The sequence below is a fragment of the Trifolium pratense genome, linkage group LG5 (genome assembly GCF_020283565.1).
Source record: "Trifolium pratense cultivar HEN17-A07 linkage group LG5, ARS_RC_1.1, whole genome shotgun sequence".
NCBI classification, from domain to species: Eukaryota; Viridiplantae; Streptophyta; class Magnoliopsida; order Fabales; family Fabaceae; genus Trifolium; species Trifolium pratense.
Genome location: NC_060063.1, coordinates 36,832,694 through 36,855,612, shown reverse-complemented (window position 1 = coordinate 36,855,612; position 22,919 = coordinate 36,832,694). Strand labels below are relative to the sequence as shown.

General features: G+C 38.6%; 1 non-coding gene and 1 pseudogene across 1 annotated transcript; one reads left to right on the top strand and one right to left on the bottom strand.

Moving 5' to 3' along the window:
* LOC123886564 overlaps window positions 1-20,204 on the bottom strand; it is a 40,871-nt pseudogene extending 20,667 nt beyond the window's left edge.
* Window positions 7,269-7,375, top strand: LOC123887801. Its single transcript, XR_006801795.1, has one exon. It is a non-coding gene; the product is annotated as a small nucleolar RNA R71 (small nucleolar RNA).
* Window positions 20,205-22,919: the final 2,715 nt, after the last annotated feature.

Genomic DNA, 22,919 nt, shown 5'->3' with positions numbered 1-22,919 from the left:
TAGTACAAAGCTCTGCTACCTTTTTTTTTAATATGTTAGTAAAAGAAGATATAGTCATCTATTGTAAAAGGTGCGGCGTGTTATTAGCTCATGTTGGTCTAAGCAACATTTTCATTGTGATTGGACACTACAAGTCTACAATGCATAAATCTATTTTAATATTATTATTAGAACTTTTCTCTCCCGACCCCCCTCATTTCTTTTCTACCCCCAAAAATTCAATTTTGCCCCTTGCGGTATGAAATTTTTTTGCCAACAAACTTCGGTTTATATAAACCGAAATAACATATACCCCCCAAAAAGAAGGAAAATTTATGTGAAAATTCGTGTAGAGCTACCTGTGGTAAATTTAGCATATCTCTTTGAATATAGGTCGTATGCTAATGATTTTTAATCCAGTGTAAAGAAGACAAAATTGACTACAAGATTGACACCGGAATTATTAAATTTCATTAAGTATAGTATGAGAAAATCTACCTACAAGTTTGAGAAAAATTTCTATAAAATGTTGTAGAGATACCTGTGGTAACTTTATCATAGCTCTCTGAATATAAGTCGCATGCTAATGATTTTTTATCCAGTGTAAAGAAGACAAAATATACTACAAGATTGACACCGGAATTGTTAAATTTCATTAAGTATAGTATGAGAAAAGCTATGATGGATAATTTTTGCAAGTGAACGAATTACCACGTAGTAATAAAAATATCGATCCACAGGGATTGTGTGATTAAACTAGTCTAATAGTGTTCATAAACATGATGCAAGAAATACACATAAATTGGGGGTATGTTGAGTGATGAATTGTTAGAAAACGTGCTTTGATATAATGGAAAAGCGAGGTAGAATCATCGGAATCACCTAGTCTATAGCTAAACCACATGCAATCTACTATATCATAGGAATCTACTCAAGTGTTCACAACTAGATCGACAAATTAGTGAATCGCAATCTCTTGTCAAAATCCACTCTATTCGTTGTCGATACTCCCCCGATCTCTCGGGCGGAAGCTACCTACAACGAATGATATGAAAGCGCGTCAATCGTTCGCTACACTCTATGTCTCAATCTCTCGACCGGAGACACTCGAGTGCTCAATGCAATTCAGTTCAGAAATTAAATCAATACTCTCGCACGTGACTTAACTCGAAATCATTACAACACTAATGAAGGATTATAAGGCATTAAGAATCGAATTGCATTAAATCAACACTATGAACAGAGTAGATTCTTACATATAGCAGATTACAAATAATTCATCTACATCCTAGTCTATCCTAGATCCTACCTCCAAAAGAAGCTTAGCTCCTCATGTTGCTTTGTTCGCGTCCTCGCTTCAACTTCATGGCTTGAGAATCCATGCTATTGAGGTGCTTGGAGCTATCCTTTGAAGTCCTTGATCTGGATCTTGATGCTTCCAAAATCAGAGAATAGATGAATATTGCAGAATTTTTCCAACCTTTAACAGAATTATGCAGAATCCTTATATAAAGAACGCAACCACGCCGCGCGCCAGATCTATCACGCCGCGCGTGGTTGCAAATCCATCAACTACGCCGCGCGTGTAACGGTATCACGCGGCACGTGATCAAGTCAGAGAGCAATCCAATTCCTGAACAAAGCTTCACGCCGCGCGTGGTCAGGTATCACGCCGCGCGTGATCAAAGTGAAAACTTGGCTCCCTGTGATCTCCATCACGCGGCGCGTGATGGGCTACGCCCCCAGCGTAGTGAAAATCAGCAATTTCCTGCAATTCTTCCTGTTTTCTTGCAAAACAAGTAATCAAGCTTATGATTAGATTTCTCTTACATTTATTGCTTAAAACCTACTAAAATGCATTTAATGTTGCTAAAATAGGCATGGATTAGAGAGTGTGACGATCCGTCATCACAACCCCAAACTTAAACCTTTCCTTGTCCTCAAGGAAACAACTTTTACCTCAAGCTTTTGTGTCAAGACCTTGGCATTTTCCTTAAATTCACTCGAATCATACATACATGAGAATCACCTGATGATCAATGATCCACCTGCAAACAATGCTCAATTGCACAATTGTTCCCGCAAGACATTTTCAAGTAGTTCACACTTTTCGACCAAGGCTCTATGATCCCATCACACTACTCACATACACTCTTCAGTTTTGGTAATTCACTCAAATCAACACATCAATGCAAGTCAACAATAATTTTGCAAGTAGTCTAAGAATTCATTCGGTTCACTTTGTGCACACACTTTAGAGGTCTTTTAGGGTTATAACGTGGCTTGGCTAGGGTGGATGGTGACATTTTGGATAAGTAGTAGAAAAACTTGGAGTTAGATCCCCCTATTAGTCAAAGAAAATTTTCATAAACCAAACCCTTATTCTTTTGAAACATAGTGGACTAGAGAACATTTTCATTTAAACACACAAGTTTGCAATTCTTTTTGTAACTCAAGGCTATCACTTCTTTTTCCATTTCTTTTCTCTTTTTCTCAACATTCATTTCTTTTTTTCTTTATTCTTTCTTTTCTTTCTTCCACATAAAGCCTTGTAACTTTTGAAATTTTTTCTCAATTTTTCAAATCAAACTTTTGTAAGTTCTCTAGTACCCTCACCCCAAACTTTATTGTTTGCTAATTCCAAAGAGCAACCCCAAACTTAGTGGTGAGCAATGCGCATCAACCACTAATTAGGTGCCTAACCTCCAAGAAAGTCATTCCTTTTTTTTTTCATCAAAAATTCTTAAGGTTGTGCAAAATAACATTTTCTTTTTCAGCTCAAATTGGTTAAGCAAAGGATAATTAGATGTAAGGGTGGATAGAAAGGCTCAAAGGGACCAAGGAACATGCCTCGTGTGTGCTACAAAAGTACCAATCAAATAAAAAGACGACAAGCAAAATCGAGCGACAATACATGAGTGGATATCACACATAGAAGGAAAAGGAGTGTTTGGCTCAATACCTCTCAGCTGGGTCGAATCAAAGAACCGGTCAAAAAGTGTGCGTTCCCTTCCTTTGCCTCTTGATCACATGAGTGCAACAAGCTATTGCACTGCAAGTTTCACACATCACACACGGAAACAATCAAGCAATTGATACTCAAGTAACTAGAAGGAACATGCCAAAGTATTGAAACAAACTCTAAAAGTAAAAACCATTCCTCAATCAAACAAAACAAAGTCCAAATTCAAAGTTAAAATAGTACATCCAGCCAAATCCAAGCAACATCAAATTATTATTACAAACCAACAAAAGTAAAGTAAATGAAAGTAAAAGTAGAGATAGAGTAGCAGCAGCAGAAACTCATAACCAAGGCCGTCAAGCGGTGTCATCCGGCTGGCCAGTGAAGTAGTTTGTGAAAGGGCTATTCAAGTTCAGATTCAGCCCGTCCACATCCAGCATCTCCCTCTCCATAGCAGCTGCCTCATCCTGCTCAACCCGGCGGCGCCTCTCGATCTCCGCTAACTCAGAATTCCTCAGACCCGAATTGTAAGCTTGCCTGGCCTGGAATGATGTCAGCTCCCTCGCCTGATGTGCCTCCCAATCAGCATCAACGGGATACCACGTCCCAAAAGTAGGAGGAGGGAAGGTAGAACGGTAAGTCATCGCCTCGGTGTACATGGAAGAGGCTGTATCAAAATAAAGATTAGGAAGCCCGGAGTATTGAGAGATCTCCATCTGATGCAACATAGAAGCCAGCTGGTTGACATCGTGAGAATAAAGAGGAGGGGCCGGCTCCGGCATCCCTTGTGGTTCATCAACCGGCACATTATGTTGGTCCAGGTGAACACCGTCTTCAAACTGATTAATCTCTTCCTCCTCTCTTGCAGCCTCTTCTCTCGCAACATTCCTTTCACCACGGGGCACTATTGGACCTCTCTCAAATTTCTTCTCAAAGTATGATAAAGATAGTGGGCGGATAGGATGTAAGTCACCTTCTTGCACACACATAGGGACATTGTTTGCTCTACACAAAGCAGCAATCAAGTTGCAATGCCCCAAAGTAAAAGTCGGATTATTATTATTTGCCATTTCATGTAAATCCTTTTGCAACCAAAGACCAAGATCGACATAACGACCTTCAGCTAATAATCGAACAACATCAACATTATCAGTCTGGATTTCAGAGTTATTACCAACCACTCTAACATTCTTAAGCCAAAACTCACCCCAAGCACGGTGAATAGGGTTAAAACTCGTCAAACTCAGCCTAGTAGGAAGTGATGAGGGCGAGTGTGTCAGCCATCTAGCACCAGGCCTACAAACAACTTCCTTTAACTCTTCCCTCACCATGAGACCACCATTAGCAATTCTTTCCTTCTCGGATACCAATTCACAAGCACCTCTCACACGACAACCCAACAATGTATTAATGTGAGCTGCGGAATAGTGCACTCTAATACCCCTAACTGTCGAATAATACTCCGAAACCGATGACTGATCAGGTAAGTAAGCATTTGCGAGAAACTCCCTAACCCACATCTGATTACCAGGATTAGCTTCATCTTTAATCATCAATTTATTAAACTTCCCCCATTTTCTAGACTTAATCTCAGTTCCTATCTCAGCAACACCCTTTAACAAGTCCTCTCCAAAACCTTTTTCTTGATTAATAGTAAAGGTTTGGATTTTTGTGTACCTTTTCTCATGAACTGCGCTGATGAAGTGGGGGTGGACCTGTGGCTGAGTCACATTGCTCCGGCGAGGAGGAGATGCTTCATGCGACGGTTGACTAGACCGAGAAGATTGGCCCTTGCTTGCACTCATCTTTGTCCTTTGTTTCTTTGGTGGTTCTTGTGTCGGATTGGCGTCGCTCTTCTTCTTCCCTTTCCCTGTTAACCGTGTCAACATGTTGAGAGTGTAGAGGTTGAAATGGGTTGATTTGGGAAAGTGGTGAAATGAGGAATTGGAAGTGGAATTGGAGTGGTTGATATGGTGGTATGTGAATGTGAAGGAATGGGATGATTGAAGGTGATTAGAAATGAAATTGGAGAGGTTTGAAGGATGAAAATGGGTTAACAATGGAGTTTTTCGCGTGAGAGGGCGTGTGGATTGATGATGGGACTGATGGAATGGTTGGGAAGATGAAGAAATTCAAATTTTACACGCTTTCATGTGTAGCCACGCCGCGCGTGACCCTTGCTACGCCGCGCGTAGTGCAACTTGTAACGGTCAAGAACTTCTTTCATAAAGGCCACGCCGCGCGTAATGACCATCACGCGGCGCGTAATCACTAGTCAGAGAGTCCTTTTTTTCTCCAGGCGTCACGCAGCGCGTGATGCACCTCCACGCCGCGCGTAGTATATTTTAAAAACTCCTTCCTCTGTACTGAAGGATCACGCCGCGCGTGATTGTACTGCGCCCCCGGCGTAGTTGAGCTCTGTTTTGCCCTGTTTTGCTTCAGTCCTTGTTTCTGCTGCATACCTACCTACATACTTCAAAAACACAACAAACTAAATCATTAGAACCCGTTGGGTTGCCTCCCAACCAGCGCTTGTTTAACGTCCCGATGCTTGACGTTCCATGCCCCTAAGGGTTAAGGAGAAAAAGTAGTGCCACCATGTGGCAAGTAGTGTGCATTCCAAGGTAACTTAAGAGCATCTTTAACAATGTGATCATAAACCTGGACTTTAAAGCATTGTGGGTCTCCACCATCACACTTCATCTTATCAAAGACATTGAATGTAACCTGCTGCTCATCGGTCCTTAGCATGAGTTCACCCATCTCCACATCGATTAAGGCACGACTAGTGGCTAAGAAGGGTCTACCAAGGAGTAAGGGTTCCCACTCCCTAGTTTCTTCTATGTCCAAGACCACAAAATCTGCGGGAAACACAAACCCAGCAACCTTAACCAATACATCATGGAGAATACCTTCCGGGTGCACAATCGATCTATCCGCCAAAGAGAGACTCATCTTTGTCGGCTTTGCTATCGCTCCCGGTATCTTTTTCATCATTGATAACGGCATCAGATTTATGCTAGCACCCAAATCACACAAAGCCTTTTCAATAGTGAGATTTCCAATAGAACATGGAATTGTAAAGCTCCCCGGATCTTTCTTTTTCTGAGGTAGCTTCCGTTGGATGAGGGCGCTGCACTCTTCCGTCATACTTACCATTTCATCATCTAGCGGTTTTCTTTTCTTTGTAAGCAGCTCCTTCAAAAACTTTGCATAACTTGGCATTTGCTCCAATGCCTCAACTAATGGTATAGCCATCTCAAGCTTGTTCAAAACCTTCATGAACTTCTTGAACTCCTTTTCTCGCTCAAGATTCTTAACTTTCTTTCTCCTAGGATAAGGCATCCTAGCATATGGCGATTCATCAACTCCCTTACCTTTCTCAACCTTCTTGCTCTCTTTTTCTTTTATCTCCCTCTGTTTTTCAACTTCTTCTTCCTCATCCTCACTAATCTCCACTTCCTTAGACATATTTTCATTTTCCACTTCTCCCTCATGTCTCTCATTTTCAACTACAACCTCTTGCTTATTTTCAACTTCTCCCTCAATGACCTTCTTTTTCAAAGGCTTCTCCACAGCTGGCCTTTCCGGTATCTCTCTACTCCTCAAAGTGATTCCATTGCAAGTTTCATTTTTCGGATTGTCATGAGTGTTTCCACCGAAACCTCCTTGATTTTGTAGCATTGAAAACTGTCTTGAGAGTTGACCCATTTGCACCTCAAGATTCTTGATAGATGCTTCATGATTCTTGTTAGAGGTTGCTTGACTCGATTTCATCGCTTCAAAGTTGCTTTGGGTCATGAGCATGAACTGATTTAGAGTCTCTTCCATCCTTGATGGAGGCCTTTGCTGCTGTTGCGGTGCACCTTGACCTTGCATATTGTTTCCCCATCCGGAACCGTTATTGTTGTTGTACGGTTTCCGGAAGTTAGCTAAGTACCTAGCTTCCTCTGAACCCTCCGGGAAACATCCGCCATTTGGGTGGTCCTGTAAACAAAAATCACAACGCACATTGTCAATTTTACCTATTGGAGAAGTTTGAACTTGTGGATTGGACAGCAGCTTCATCATTGCTTCCATTTGGCTAGTCATTAGCTTTTGCTGTGCTAATAGGGCTGTTTGAGTATCCAATTCCAACACTCCGCCTCTCTTTTTGGCTCCTCTATCATTAGTAGCTCTATACTCGTTTTGAGCCATACTTTCCACCAACTCTCTTGCTTCAGCCTCGTCCCGATTTTTCAGCGAACCACCGACTGATGCGTCAAGTATCATGCGCGTTTGCGCCCTCAAGCCTTGGGTGAACATTTGCATCTGATTGTGGCCGTCGAAACTATGATTCGGGCACCTTTTAAGACAAACTTTGAACCTCTCCCAAGCATCATAGAGCGTCTCCCCATCTGCTTGCTCGAAGTTGCTAATTTCAGCCCTTCTTTCCAAAAACTTATGAATAGGGAAGTAGCGGTCTAAAAACTTCCGCTCAAGTTGTCTCCATGTCTCAATAGTTCCGGCAGGTATTGTGTCCAACCAATCCTTAGCACGGCCGGTGAGAGAGTGCTTGAACAACCTAAGTCTCTTATCCGATTCACTTACCCCCGGTGGGTCGGTATAATCGCAAGCCTCATAGAAATGTGATAAATGTAGGTTGGGACATTGGGATTCCGATCCGGAGTAGGGGTTCTCTTTGAGTGCGGATAAGACAGTATTCTTAATGTCAAAAGAAACCGGGTTTGCTGGTTGAAAACCCTGATTGGCCAGGGCGTCATTATCTCTCCGCCCGTAATCACCAAGAGTACGTCTTTGTGGTTGAGGAACCGGTGGAACGTGGACCGGTGGATCCTGCTCTTCTTCCATTGTAGCTGAACTCTGTCCTTGACAGTCCGGTGTGCCACCTAGCAAAGCTTTTCCTCTTGAAGCTTGAGCTTCCCTTGTTGCCTTCCGAATTGCGCGAGCTGTCTTTTCAATTTCTGGATCGAACTGCAGCTCAATGGGACCTGTCCTCCGCATGCACAAGGAAACACACAAGTAGAACGCTCCGGTAGAAAAAAATATAAAACAGAAAAACACAGAAAATATGAACACTATTGCCTTGTCGAATCAATCACAATCCCCGGCAACGGCGCCAAAAACTTGATGGATAATTTTCGCAAGTGAACGAATTACCACGTAGTAATAAAAATATCGATCCACAGGGATTGTGTGATTAAACTAGTCTAATAGTGTTCATAAACATGATGCAAGAAATACACATAAATTGGGGGTATGTTGAGTGATGAATTGTTAGAAAACGTGCTTTGATATAATGGAAAAGCGAGGTAGAATCATCGGAATCACCTAGTCTATAGCTAAACCACATGCAATCTACTATATCATAGGAATCTACTCAAGTGTTCACAACTAGATCGACAAATTAGTGAATCGCAATCTCTTGTCAAAATCCACTCTATTCGTTGTCGATACTCCCCCGATCTCTCGGGTGGAAGCTACCTACAACGAATGATATGAAAGCGCGTCAATCGTTCGCTACACTCTATGTCTCAATCTCTCGACCGGAGACACTCGAGTGCTCAATGCAATTCAGTTCAGAAATTAAATCAATACTCTCGCACGTGACTTAACTCGAAATCATTACAACACTAATGAAGGATTATAAGGCATTAAGAATCGAATTGCATTAAATCAACACTATGAACATAGTAGATTCTTACATATAGCAGATTACAAATAATTCATCTACATCCTAGACTATCCTAGATCCTACCTCCAAAAGAAGCTTAGCTCCTCATGTTGCTTTGTTCGCGTCCTCGCTTCAACTTCATGGCTTGAGAATCCATGCTATTGAGGTGCTTGGAGCTATCCTTTGAAGTCCTTGATCTGGATCTTGATGCTTCCAAAATCAGAGAATAGATGAATATTGCAGAATTTTTCCAACCTTTAACAGAATTATGCAGAATCCTTATATAAAGAACGCAACCACGCCGCGCGCCAGATCTATCACGCCGCGCGTGGTTGCAAATCCATCAACTACGCCGCGCGTGTAACGGTATCACGCGGCGCGTGATCAAGTCAGAGAGCAATCCAATTCCTGAACAAAGCTTCACGCCGCGCGTGGTCAGGTATCACGCCGCGCGTGATCAAAGTGAAAACTTGGCTCCCTGTGATCTCCATCACGCGGCGCGTGATGGGCTACGCCCCCAGCGTAGTGAAAATCAGCAATTTCCTGCAATTCTTCCTGTTTTCTTGCAAAACAAGTAATCAAGCTTATGATTAGATTTCTCTTACATTTATTGCTTAAAACCTACTAAAATGCATTTAATGTTGCTAAAATAGGCATGGATTAGAGAGTGTGACGATCCGTCATCACAACCCCAAACTTAAACCTTTCCTTGTCCTCAAGGAAACAACTTTTACCTCAAGCTTTTGTGTCAAGACCTTGGCATTTTCCTTAAATTCACTCGAATCATACATACATGAGAATCACCTGATGATCAATGATCCACCTGCAAACAATGCTCAATTGCACAATTGTTCCCGCAAGACATTTTCAAGTAGTTCACACTTTTCGACCAAGGCTCTATGATCCCATCACACTACTCACATACACTCTTCAGTTTTGGTAATTCACTCAAATCAACACATCAATGCAAGTCAACAATAATTTTGCAAGTAGTCTAAGAATTCATTCGGTTCACTTTGTGCACACACTTTAGAGGTCTTTTAGGGTTATAACGTGGCTTGGCTAGGGTGGATGGTGACATTTTGGATAAGTAGTAGAAAAACTTGGAGTTAGATCCCCCTATTAGTCAAAGAAAATTTTCATAAACCAAACCCTTATTCTTTTGAAACATAGTGGACTAGAGAACATTTTCATTTAAACACACAAGTTTGCAATTCTTTTTGTAACTCAAGGCTATCACTTCTTTTTCCATTTCTTTTCTCTTTTTCTCAACATTCATTTCTTTTTTTCTTTATTCTTTCTTTTCTTTCTTCCACATAAAGCCTTGTAACTTTTGAAATTTTTTCTCAATTTTTCAAATCAAACTTTTGTAAGTTCTCTAGTACCCTCACCCCAAACTTTATTGTTTGCTAATTCCAAAGAGCAACCCCAAACTTAGTGATGAGCAATGCGCATCAACCACTAATTAGGTGCCTAACCTCCAAGAAAGTCATTCCTTTTTTTTTTTCATCAAAAATTCTTAAGGTTGTGCAAAATAACATTTTCTTTTTCAGCTCAAATTGGTTAAGCAAAGGATAATTAGATGTAAGGGTGGATAGAAAGGCTCAAAGGGACCAAGGAACATGCCTCGTGTGTGCTACAAAAGTACCAATCAAATAAAAAGACGACAAGCAAAATCGAGCGACAATACATGAGTGGATATCACACATAGAAGGAAAAGGAGTGTTTGGCTCAATACCTCTCGGCTGGGTCGAATCAAAGAACCGGTCAAAAAGTGTGCGTTTCCTTCCTTTGCCTCTTGATCACATGAGTGCAACAAGCTATTGCACTGCAAGTTTCACACATCACACACGGAAACAATCAAGCAATTGATACTCAAGTAACTAGAAGGAACATGCCAAAGTATTGAAATACATGTGGTAAATTTATCATAACTCTCTGAATATAAGTCGTATGCTAATGATTTTTAATCCAGTGTAAAGAAGACAAAATTTAATACAATATTGACACCGGAATTGTTAAATTTCATTAAGTATAGTATGAGAAAATCTACCTACAAGTTTGAGAAAAGTTTATGCTCTGTTTCTGTACCAGTACCCATTATTTGGTCAAACTGAACCAATTGGATAGTTAACCCTCAAAACAAAAATTATATTTGTATTCTTGACACCCTAAGCTTTCCAACGAGTGGTCGTTTACTCAAATCGGACATCGTTTAGTATTTCAAATAAATTGTGGAAGTTGAGGGTCTCATGCAGAATTTATGCAGAAAAGCTGAAAAAAAATTTGGAAAACAATATTTCGGTTTATATAAACCGAAATATTTTAGCATGACAAAAAAATTCGGTTCGTATAAACCGAAGTACCCCCCAAGAGCAAAAACGGAAATTCAGGGGGTAGAAAAGAAATGAGGGGGGTCGGGAGAGAAACCATCATAATAATTAGCTCATGTGTGGCGTGTTATTAGCTCATGTTAGGAGCTAGATGTTTTTCTTCTATTATTATTTTTATACGAGGGAGATGAGCAGTGTTAGCCTAGTACATTTATACCTCAGCCATATAAATTGTAATATTCTAATTAACTAACAGCTCGTGACGACCGAATCAGCAAAAAAAAAAAAAAAAAAAACAGAGGGGGTAGAGGAGTAGAAGAGATAGAATACCTGAGAATGAAGGATTGTTCCTGGTAAGAATTGAGGCAAAGAGGAGAAATCCAAAGGAGTGAAAAAGAGAGTTTGTGAGAGTAATAAGTGAAATGGTAAAAATGAGGGAGAGACAAGTGTTTATAGAGTGGATCCCAGAAAAACAAGTCATGGCAAAAATATTATATAAAAAGATGAATGAAAACGCAGCTGATGTGACAAGACTAGACGATTGATGTGACAAGACTATATGCATTAATTGGTTTGACAACTGGTTGACTGTGGACTCGTATAGGTCGACCAGATAAAGAAATAAACGTCTACACCTTAACTGGCTAGACGCTTGGGGGACTGTGGATTGGTATAGGTCGACCAGTTAAAGAAATAAACATCTACACCTTAACTGGCTAGACGCTTGGGGGACTGTGGATTGGTATAGGTCGACCAGATAAAGAAATAAACGTCTACACCTTAATTGGCTAGACGCTTGGGGGACTGTGGATTGGTATATGTCGACCGGATAAAGAAATAAACGTCTACACCTTAACTGGCTTGACGTTTGAGGGACTGTGGACTGATATGGAGACCATATCATAAAATAATATTACAGTTTGACCATACAGGTCACCATGAGCTTCACTCCTAAATGCACGTCATGATTTCCACTCCTATGTCACTAGTTCAACCACATCATAAGCTCTATCTTCCCACTAGCTCATCTCCACTATGAGCTCCATCTTTAGGCCTAGCTCATCTCCACCATGAGCTCCATCTTCACATTAGCTCATCTCCACCTCCACGTGATCTGCACGGACGAATGACGTGAGCTAAGTTTGTTACGCCTCCACGTGATACGCACGGACAGGTGACGTGAGCCACATGAGTTCTAATTCCACGTGTCCTGTACGGACGAGCTGCTTTTGGATCTCAATGTCATACCTATTGGGCCTGGATACTTCAACACAAGAGAAGGCCCATTAGGTCATGAGATGTTTGGACTATAAAAGGAGACACTTAGGAGGAAAAAAGGGGATTGATTCTAAGTCAAAAACAATATATTGTAAGAGTTATTCTCTTGACGTCTTAATAAGGATGGCCGAGCAGAGCCAGACCTTCAAGACCTGAGCGAGTTTGGGTATAGACCCGACCCTTAGGAAAATTTACGTTATATGGAAAGATTCGTTAGAGACTTTCTATGACGTCTTAATAATGATGGTCGAGCAGAGCCATGCCTTCATGACTTTCTATGACGAATTTATATTACAAATGAACGAGTAATGAACAAGCAGAGATTATAAATATCATAATATCATAAACGATCCACTATTGAGCTCAGCTCGAATTCATGAAGTTCAAGTAGTCATGAATAATACAAGTACAAGATAACATAGTAGTAAGGGTCCAAAAGTGAATTGAGCTCAGCTCGAATTCATGAAGTTCAAGTAGTCATGAATAATACAAGTACAAGATAACATAGTAGTAAGGGTCCAAAAGTGACCAAATAAATATTGCAAAATTCGAAAAGAGGTTGTGGAATAGTAGAAATGCAAAATATGCTTAATATCACAACTAAGTAGATCGGTGGCTAGTCACAACACCAAATGTAGATCTAGCTTCTGGATCCACAATTCGACCTTCTTCAACCACGAACCTCGAATCTGCTCCATTAGTATCAAGTCCGGGATGCAGGACCTCGAGCTGCTCAAGAGCTCGTGAAAACCCAAACTCGTACTCTTCAAGGGAGGACCTCTCCAAGACGTAAATACACTTATCCTTTTTCTCAAGCTCCTTCATATCATCCCTAATCTGCTTGTCTTTTTTCTCAAGTTCTTTTTCGTAATCTGCGATTTTCTTGTCCTTTTTGGTACATGATACTTGAAGAGACCTCATCTTTGATTCTAACTCTGAGTACTTCGCGTTTGATGAGGTAAGCTCATCCTTGGCAGCTTATAACGACGCATTCAGGGTCTCAATAGCGTCAGTTTTCGCACAAACCGCAGTAACATAACGAATGCGCTGCTCTTTGATTAGCAAGGGCGGCTGACCACAAACTGTAGGTCCTGATAGCCTCCAATGATTGTTCAAATCAAAGATCTTTAATCAACTGTACGTCAGAAGAGGTAGTGTAATGTGGTATTACTCCCTCACACCCGAAAAATGCACGTCCCAAGCAGATTGGGATTCGCCGCCACGGGCCTTGATGGCAAGCTTAGCACGCCAGTTTCTTGCTGGTAGAGTGGAGGTGCCGATAGGAATCGGGACCTGAGCAATAGGTCGTGGATTAACGATGGGAGAGCTCGCACGAGTTGAAGCAGTAGCCAAAACTACCTCATTCCTAGCAGAATTCTTTCTCTTTTGTTTTTTCCGAGAGGTAGGGTTGGCATCACCGGCAGGAATGGAGGCACATTGGTCCTTGCGGGCATCTCGCTGTGAACCTTGATCCTCTTCGTTAACTTGCCTCCGAATTCGAGCACGCTCTTCGTTACTCATCACCATTTCTTCCGATCCTGTAGATATAAAGGAAACGATGGTAAGCATAGGTGATAAGAATATTCAAATGCAATAAAATTGGAAAAACAGTTCAAGTGTGAGAAATTACGTAAATAGGCAGATAGTTGAGCTGTGTTATGCTCATAAAGAAGTAACTTGGCTACAGTAACAGTTTGCATCGCACATAGCACTGCAACGGCTTCCCTATCCTCGGAGGAGTGAGGCAAGCTACAAAGGTCAGGCTTTGTCACAGGTGTTTTGGTCCAATGAAAAGGAAAAAATGGAGCTCCAGAGTCATCGTACCATAGTGGGGAGGTAGGACTAGGAAAAACACGAAAGAAGTCATCTTTGAAGTGTTTCCAAGACGAGGTGAGTGGACTAATGAGAGTGTGCTTAGCTTTGTTGCTTATATAAATCCAGGAATTGTTCTTAAGACTTTTAGCTTGGAAGCAAGAAAAAAAGGAATAAGCGGAGCGGGGAAGACCTAAACCACCGCACAGGATTTCAAATGCTCTAACACAGCCCCAACCGTTTGGATGTAGTTGGGTGGGTGCGACGTTGAGCGTGCGAAGAATCTCACATTGGAAGTTAGTGAATGGTATGCGAACTCCCAATTTCGAGAAAATACAGTAGTAGACATAAGTAAAACAAGCATGCTCTCCTTCTGAAGGAGAGTCGCAAACCGCATATCCCTCATAACAAGGTTGAATATCAAAGAGGGCACGTGTAGAAGGATGACTAAAGTTCAAAATACACGCCAAAGCTGAATTGAAGTCGGAGTATTTAGAGGTAGCATTACGAACTTCAATATCGGCCCAATCTTCCATGGATAGTTCTATTCGAAGAGGATTAACGTCATATGCTTCCTCTATGTCAGATCCGGGAGAGGATGAAGGTGTATATGAGTCGGGAGATTCACGCCTTTGCCTCTCCCTACGAGACATGGGTAGTTTGAACCCACCTCCAATCCCAAAAACTAAAAATAAAAATATATAATAAAATATAGATAATTGATTTGGTGAGCGTTAAGCTAGGCTGGACCAAATAAGTGAAAAATTTGATAAATGAAAAATAAAAAGGGAAAGTTTGAGCTAAGGTAGAAGAGCTATTAGGTAAAAGAGCTTGTGGCCGAGCTGCCTAGTTAAAGGCGGAAGAGATGTTGTTAAGGGTTGGAACTCATAGTTGTTTTGATCATGAGCTAGTAACATGAAAGAGAAGAGGAGCTCTGCTAAGAGACCGAGCTATCCAAGAGAAAACAGCTTTGGAGGCCTTTTGCCAAACACTTTGAGTGCTATTCAAAAGGCATATCATGTGGAAATAGTGTTTGGAGCACACAATGTGCTTGCTCAAAATTGGAAAAACAAAGAAAGAGGTGAAAATTCATTTCAACAACAAAGTTTTTAAGTTGAAATGGAGAGACCTAAAGTGAAAAGAGTGGATGGATTTCTAGTTTTTAGTGTTGTGTATATTTAACGAGTCTAGTGGTTTTACTCATATGGGATTTGTTTAAACATAGTTCACTGATAGTTTTACTAAATTTTTACCTTGGAGGAAGATAGAGAATTTTTACCTTGGAGGAAGATAGAGATATACTGAAGGAAAAGGATGTGTGCCGAGCAGAGCTGTTATGAAAGGTAGATGAATTTTTCTTCTAGTATTGAATTTTAGACAAATGATTTGGTTCTTAGCATGGCTCGTTTGATCTTGTGCAATTTAATTTGTGAAAAACGTGAGTATAATGAGAGTATTGTATGTATGATGCATGTATTTAACAAGTCTTAGTAGTAGCTTTGATCACTTCAATTCAACTTTTAAGTAGGAGCTTTGATATTTGATGTGAAAAGAGAACAGTATTTGTGTACTAAATTTTCTCTAGATCCTATTAAATCCAGCAAAGATCAAGATGTGACTAGTAAAAAATAAAAAATAAAAAAAATCAGCTAGAGATCAGGGTGGTCATAAAATATTAGGCTGAATTGAAAGCAGAGTTGTGTAGTTTGAATATAGTTCACATAGAGATATGTGGAATTGAAAAGGGTTGTTGTGATGTGTCAAGCAGAGGTGTGGTGGTCATAAAGTACTATAGACAAAGTACTAGATAAGTTATAGTGCCTGTTTGGTTTGGCGTTTCAAACCCACAGATTCACGTTTAGCAGCCATCACCGTGATTTTGTCATTTTGCATTATGTTTGGTTGTCTTTCTTAAAAGCAATTATGGGCTTTAAACGTGATTCAAACTGAAGCTGAAATTTGGAGCTTCCACGGCAAGTGTAATTGCGTTTGACCTTTATTATTCTGACAAAAACCTACTTTTCTCTATTTACCACTCATATCCTCATAACCTCCTTATAGTGTAGAAATATTTTGCTCTCTATTTTTCGTGTCCTGTGCAATGTAAGTTATATATTCCAACACTTTTTTTTCATAAAAAATATTCCAAATTTTTTTAATTGCGTAACAAAATATTCCACTTTTTTGTTTGTTTTTGTAAGTGGAAAATATTATATGCCTGTGCAAGGTGAAAGTTATATTGCACTATAAATGGGATATGGATTCAGTGAATTCACACATATATTGACTGCAGTGCAGTCGACCACATATAAACCGTCCGATCAAGATCGGACAGTTCAGATTTTAAAATCAGATTTTATAATTAAACCGACCTTAAAATCTGAGCCGTCTGATCTTGATCAGACGGTCCAAATCTACTGACTGCATGCAGTCGACTTCACAGAATCCAAATCCCTATAAATGTACTTATTTTTATATTATGTGTTTGAATTTATATGCTGTTTTTTTTTTTGTAAGGAAATTTTTTAACATTTTTTTTATAAGAGGAATTTATTTAACATTGTTATTGTTCAGTTTGTCTACTAAAAAAAATTAACGAGCTTCATAAAATGGTAATAATAAAGATTTGAATACAATTAGTCATTATGCATTCAAAAGCAATTTTTGTTCAATTTATCCAAACATCATGAGTTGATAAGAATCAATTTTATGTGAGTGTATCCAAACATAAATTAATTCTGTCAAACTCACTTTTAACCAAAATCAATTCTACTAAACTCAATTATTCCAAACTCAATTCTAGTCACCGCCAAACAAAACACACATATAAAAGAATTGCTTCTTTATGAAAACAAACAAGTTACTATAGTACAAAGCTCTGCTACCTTTTTTTTTAATATGTTAGTAAAAGAAGATATAGTCATCTATTGTAAAAGGTGCGGCGTGTTATTAGCTCATGTTGGTCTAAGCAACATTTTCAATGTGATTGGACACTACAATGCATAAATCTATTTTCATATTATTATTAGAAATTTTCTCTCCCGACCCCCCTCATTTCTTTTCTACCCCCAAAAATCTAATTTTGCCTCTTGCGGTATGAAATTTTTTTGCCAACAAACTTCGGTTTATATAAACCGAAATAACATATACCCCCCAAAAAGAAGGAAAATTTATGTGAAAATTCGTGTAGAGCTACCTGTGGTAAATTTAGCATATCTCTTTGAATATAGGTCGTATGCTAATGATTTTTAATCCAGTGTAAAGAAGACAAAATTGACTACAATATTGACACTGGAATTATTAAATTTCATTAAGTATAGTATGAGAAAATCTACCTACAAGTTTGAGAAAAGTTTCTATAAAATGTTGTAGAGATACCTGGGGTAAATTTATCGTAGCTCTCTGAATATAAGTCGCATGCTAATTATTTTTAATCCATTGTAAAGAAGACAAAATTTACTGCACGATTGACACCGGAATTGTTAAATTTCATTAAGTATAGTATGAGAAAAGCTACCTACAAGTTTGAGAAAAGTTTCTGCAAAATGTTGTAGAAATACATGTGGTAAATTTATCATAACTCTCTGAATATAAGTCATATGCTAATGATTTTTAATCCAGTGTAAAGAAGACAAAATTTAATACAATATTGACACCGGAATTGTTAAATATCATTAAGTATAGTATGAGAAAATCTGCCTACAAGTTTGAGAAAAGTTTATGCTCTGTTTCTGTACCAGTACCCATTATTTGGTCAAACTGAACCAATTGGATAGTTAACCCTCAAAACAAAAATTATATTTGAATTCTTGACACCCTAAGCTTTCCAACGAGTGGTCGTTTACTCAAATCGGACATCGTTTAGTATTTCAAATAAATTGTGGAATTTGAGGGTCTCATACAGAATTTATGCAGAAAAGCTGAAAAAAAATTTGGAACACAATATTTCGGTTTATATAAACCGAAATTTTTTAGCATTACAAAAAAATTCGGTTCGTATAAACCGAAGTACCCCCCAAGGGCAAATACGAAAATTCAGGGGGTAGAAAAGAAATAAGGGGGGTCGGGAGAGAAACCATCATAATAATTAGCTCATGTGTGGCGTGTTATTAGCTCATGTTAGGAGCTAGATGTTTTTCTTCTATTATTATTTTTATACGAGGGAGATGAGCAGTGTTAGCCTAGTACATTTATACTTCAGCCATATAAATTGTAATATTCTAATTAACTAACAGCTCGTGACGACCGAAACAGCAAAAAAAAAAAAAACAGAGGGGGTAGAGAAGTAGAAGAGATAGAATACCTGAGAATGAAGGATTGTTCCTGGTAAAAATTGAGGCAAAGAGGAGAAATCCAAAGGAGTGAAAAAGAGAGTTTGTTAGAGTAATAAGTGAAATGGTAAAAATGAGGGAGAGACAAGTATTTTTAGAGTGGATCCCAGAAAAACAAGTCATGGCAAAAATATTATATAAAAAGATGAATGAAAACGCAGCTAATGTGACAAGACTAGACGATTGATGTGACAAGACTATATGCATTAATTGGTTTGACAATTGGTTGACTGTGGACTCGTATAGGTCGACCAGATAAAGAAATAAACGTCTACACCTTAACTAGCTAGACGCTTGGGGGACTGTGGATTGGTATAGGTCGACCAGTTAAAGAAATAAACGTCTACACCTTAACTGGCTAGACGCTTGGGGGATTGTGGATTGATATATGTCGACCGGATAAAGAAATAAACGTCTACACCTTAACTGGCTTGACGTTTGAGGGACTGTGGACTGATATGGAGACCATATCATAAAATAATATTACAGTTTGACCATACAGGTCACCATGAGCTTCACTCCTACATGCACGTCATGATTTCCACTCCTATGTCACTAGTTCAACCACATCATAAGCTCTATCTTCCCACTAGCTCATCTCCACTATGAGCTCCATCTTCAGGCCTAGCTCATCTCCACCGTGAGCTCCATCTTCACATTAGCTCATCTCGACCTCCACGTGATCTGCACGGACGAATGACGTGAGCTAAGTTTGTTACGCCTCCACGTGATACGCACGGACAGGTGACGTGAGCCACGTGAGCTCTAATTCCACGTGTCCTGTACGGACGAGCTGCTTTTGGAACTCAATGTCATACCTATTGGGCCTGAATACTTCAACACAAGAGAAGGCCTATTAGGTCAAGAGATGTTTGGACTATAAAAGGAGACACTTAGGAGGAAAAAATGGGATTGATTCTAAGTCAAAAACAATATATTGTAAGAGTTATTCTCTTGAGTGCTCAAAAACTTTCTAGGGCTGCTCATCTTTAATATTCATATACGTGAACAAGTATATTATTCCAATCCTTGATGTCACGTTTACATCGCAACAATCCCCCGAGTGATTGTGCTGCTAAAGGCAATTCCTTACATTTTCTGACAATCTCTTTGCCAATTTTCTGGACTTCCATATTCTCAGTGGATTCTTTTGGAGAAAAGCAAGCATGGTTTGCAAACACTGACCAACAATCTTCATCAGACAGTTGCTCAAGATGGTAAGTTTGATGAGTTTGGACCATAGATGCAACTTTTTCAATACGGGTTGTTACAAGAATTATACTTCCCTTGTTACCATATTGAAGAGACCTTATAAGAGAATTTCAACCGTCATAATCCTCGGTCCAGACATCATCCAAAACAATTAAGAACTTTTTTCCAGATAGTTTTTTCTTCAAATCAAGATGAAGCAACTCTTTGTTATTTATATTGCAAGCACTTCTTGTAACTGCCTCCATAATGTCCTTTGTTACCTTAAATTCATCGAAATCATCGGAAACACAAACCCATGCTTGAGCATCAAATTTATGCTTTATACTGTCATGGTTGAACGAAGATTGGGCCAAAGTAGTTTTTCCCACCCCACCCATGCCAACTATGGGGATCACAGAAAAATTTTCATCATCGTTGTTGTCATCATCTAACAGTAATTTGAGTATGTCCATTTTCTCCTTGTCCCTACCAAATATGTTAGATCCGCCAGCATCTAGAGAGGTCGATGGAGTTCTCCAAGAAGAGTGGTGGTGAGTTGCAATATGTTGAAGACCAAGAATATCTTTGAATTTGAGAATGTAATCAAAATCTTGAGATGCGTGCAAGGCGTACAAAATAGGCATCGGAAACTGTGGAATTAGTTAACTCCTGTATTAACAAATAGAACTAATCTTTAACATAAATTTCATAACAAAGCCAAAAAAAGTAGATTTTAATTATCAAGTTAACAATGCCAACAAACCTTGTATCACATTAGTAGATGTCTCAACTCAAGCTTCCCAGAAAATCATGGGCTCGGATTATTGTCTATCTGCATAAATATGCATTCCTTTAATTCCAAAATGGTGCCGACAAACCAATAATCGGCAGAAATATAGCAACTCTCTATTTGTTTACCTCCATATTTTCTATACAAAGAAAGAAAATAAAATGAGTGGCATGACAAGATATTGTTGAGGAGGATACGAGACATCAATATTTTCCATCCAGTTTGTGTTTTCCTTTTTGGAGTGTTCAGCTACATATCCCAGCAGGCAGCCTCTCTCCCGCCATATTCTCCAACTAGGGACAATCAGTAATTTTAAGGTACTTTAGTACAGGAAAACATGCACATGAATCAGGGGGATGATGCCACACTAACTACTTCGTTAGAATTGTGGAATTGCTGCAATTCTTCCTGAATAGCTTGTCCAGAAATTTATCATAATTTGGTATTGGTATTTAAGGCTATGTTTGGAGAGAAAAAAAAAGGAGAGGACTTTGGAAGAGGAAAGTAGAGAGAAATCTTTTACATTTTTAAGAGTATTCTTTGGAGCCACTGAATGGTGCTGTTTGATTTTAATATTTGATTTTAATATTTGATTTTTATTACATATTTACAGTCAATACCAAACTGATTAACAGATATGTCTTTAAGGGACCTATTCGGACCTTTTTTTCTTTAAGGGACCTATTTAGACCTTTTTTTCTTTAAGGGACCAATATGAAACCAAAAATGTCTTTAAGGGACCATTTTATTAATTAAGCCTATTATCAATAGATCTGCACATGACATAAAATTGGAGAGGAAGAGTAGGAGGGGATCCGGATCCGTATTTTTTCAGGAACGATGAATGTTTTTTATTAATATATCTTTTATATTATAAGTGATACACAATCAAACCCTAAACTCTAATTTGTTTTTCCCGTTTTCCCTCCATTTTATCATGGAATTTTTATTAAAAAATAATACAATTTTATCTTGATTAGGATTCAAACCGACAATCCTTCAATGCAAGTCAATATTTCCAACCAATATGGCAAGTATACCAATTGTGATTAAAATTATGTGCAATAATTGATAAGCACCATCAATTTTAAAAGTATATCATATCAAAATTATTGTTGACTATATTATTCATCACGAAATATTTTTATGTCTTTCCTGATCAATGATTTTTTTTCTACCAGATCATAAATTTAGAGAATAATTATCATGTGAGATTTAGAAAGTTATTATTACGTGTGATTTGTAAAGTTATATATATATTCTCATACTATAACACCTTCAACAATATTGAAATCTATTAAAAAAAAAAACATCTTTCATATTTCAATGTCTCATGTAACCTTGCTTATATCACTTTTTAAATTATTTATTATGCAGTTTATTAAATTGTAGTTTTTTAAAATTGGAAAAAGAATTTTGTCAAAAAAAATGGAAAAAGAATTGATATTTTTTTATAAACACCCTTTATTTTTACGTTAATGTATCCAAACATGAATCAATTATGTTTAACTCACTTTTAACCAAAATCAAATCTATCAAACTCAATTCTGCTAAATCAATTTTTTTTGCAATACAACCAAACACAATCATAGTCATGTCACTAATCACATTCATTATTTTGATTTTAACATTGCAGATTTAATATTAACCGATGATCAATTGATACAATATGCACTAGCAGATATTGAGATGATGTTACATAGTTGTGGGAAGAGTTTAAAAGATTATTCTCCAATGCCTAGAGCAGACACATCATTAGTTCCTGATATACAAAATAGTTTAATACACGACGAATTGAATTATAACAAACAATCATTAGCTGAGGAACATGTTAGATTGATGTCAACTATGACTTCAGAGCAACATAAAGTATATGACATAATCATGACAACAGTTAACAAAAACAAACCTGGTGTGTTTTATCTTTGTGGTTATGGCGGTACAGGGAAGACATTTATCTGGAGGGCCATATCAGTCGCATTACGCTCAAAAGGTGAGATAGTTTTAACAGTTGCCTCAAGTGGGATCGCTGCATTGCTTATACCTGGCGGTAGAACAACACATTCAAGATTTTGTATTCCTCTAAATGTTGACGAGTTTTCAACATGTACCATAGTTCCTAAAAGCCCTTTGGCGCTACTAATACAAAAAGCAAAGCTCATTATATGGGATGAAGCACCAATGATGCACAAACACTGTTTCGAAGCTTTTGATCTAACTTTAAAAGATATTCTCAAGTCTGTTGATGAAAAAAATAAACGCATTCCCTTCGGTGGAAAAGTTGTTGTTTTTTACAGAGATTTTAGACAAAATCTACTAGTAATACCCAAAGGTACAAGGCCAGAAGTTGTTCATACTACTATTAATTCTTCGGTGCTTTGGAATTTTTTGTGAAGTTTTAACATTAAGTAAAAACATGGGGCTTCTCGGTGGTGTTTCGAGTACAGACGTTGAAAAAAGAAGATTGTTTTCTGAATGGGTTTTGGGTGTTGGCGATGGAGAAATTGGAGATGAAAACGACGCTGATTTAGAACTTGACATTCCATCAGATTTATTGATTCCAAATTCA